The sequence below is a fragment of the Dermacentor albipictus genome, chromosome 1 (assembly GCF_038994185.2).
Source record: "Dermacentor albipictus isolate Rhodes 1998 colony chromosome 1, USDA_Dalb.pri_finalv2, whole genome shotgun sequence".
Taxonomy (NCBI): domain Eukaryota; kingdom Metazoa; phylum Arthropoda; class Arachnida; order Ixodida; family Ixodidae; genus Dermacentor; species Dermacentor albipictus.
The window spans coordinates 209,178,119-209,179,347 of NC_091821.1; positions in this window are offsets into that span (position 1 = coordinate 209,178,119).

The following is a 1,229-nucleotide window of genomic DNA, read 5'->3' on the forward strand; positions in this document are numbered from 1 at the left end:
CAATCTCAAAATGTGTGTAGTGCAAAGTGCTTGTTCGCAACGGCACACCCCACCACACTACACCGCCACACCGGTCCATATGGACGCTGCCAAGCTAGAAGAAGAAAACCGGCTGAAGGCTGCACGACAGACTGCCCACCACGCAGCGTGGCGCCATCTTTCAAGGCGACGTAAAACCCGAGCCGCGGAACTCACGGATTGCTGGCGTTCAAAGAGCATAGGCAGCCTTGTCTCAGCGCCAAAAGATGAAAATGAACTGTATGGTGCCCTCTATCTGCCTTTTGAACGTCGCTATTCGAAATTACAAATAAAAATTCAGCGTTCTAGAAGTTACAGCTTGAGTGATATTGTGAAAAAAAATTCAGAAAAACTCGGAAGCAATATTTTTTGTAACTTGTCTGGGCAGTAACTAGCGTGTGTACTGTCGTCCTGTACAAAGATTTCGGGGCAGAAACAGCATTTGCTTGGTTTGACTGCAGGGTTACTACCGTGGTTCGCGTTCCCCCGAGTGGAAGGCTGGCTGGAAAATGAATTACGCTACCCGGATGAGCTCGTTTTGCCCTCGCAGCTTGTCTGGTAACGGCTCTAGCCTTTTGGCTTAAAGTCTCTTGAAGGTTGCCGACGAGAGCTAAAAGTGTGGCGAAATGGACTTGTAGGTTCATCTTGAACGGCAGTAGTTAAGCGCTTCGTAAAGACGAGGACAAAAATTCAGTGCCCTTCCGCTCTGTACAGAATAGATGACGAGCGAAGCTGTGAATGTGGGCCCCTTGATGACCCCTCCGCCGCGGGTCGGCCCGGTATTGCAAATTATATTTCGAGATCGGGAAACGTATGAAAAATTGTTTTCATACGGAGACGAGATCCGCCAAAACCTAACCATAAACAGCTTCACTGTAAAAAAAGGAGACACATGGACACACGGGAGCTACTACGAGCATTTCATGTGTGAAAACGTCGCAGCGAGCGAAACTACACCGACTACACCGCTAGCCTTCTGCGTAGCAGACGACTTGTCAAGAAAGTTGCGACTGCAGCGCCTTTAGGATAAATGCGATTTGGACACTCACTTTTAGAACATAACAAGTATAGCTAATAAAATAACGTAGTGGATATAAATTCTGGCTGTAATTTGTGGTAAAAATAGAGCTGAAAAGAAGACTGACACTTCATCATCAACTTATGCACATCTACCGCATCTACCCCAAGCTAGGGTGCACTGGTGCACGGTG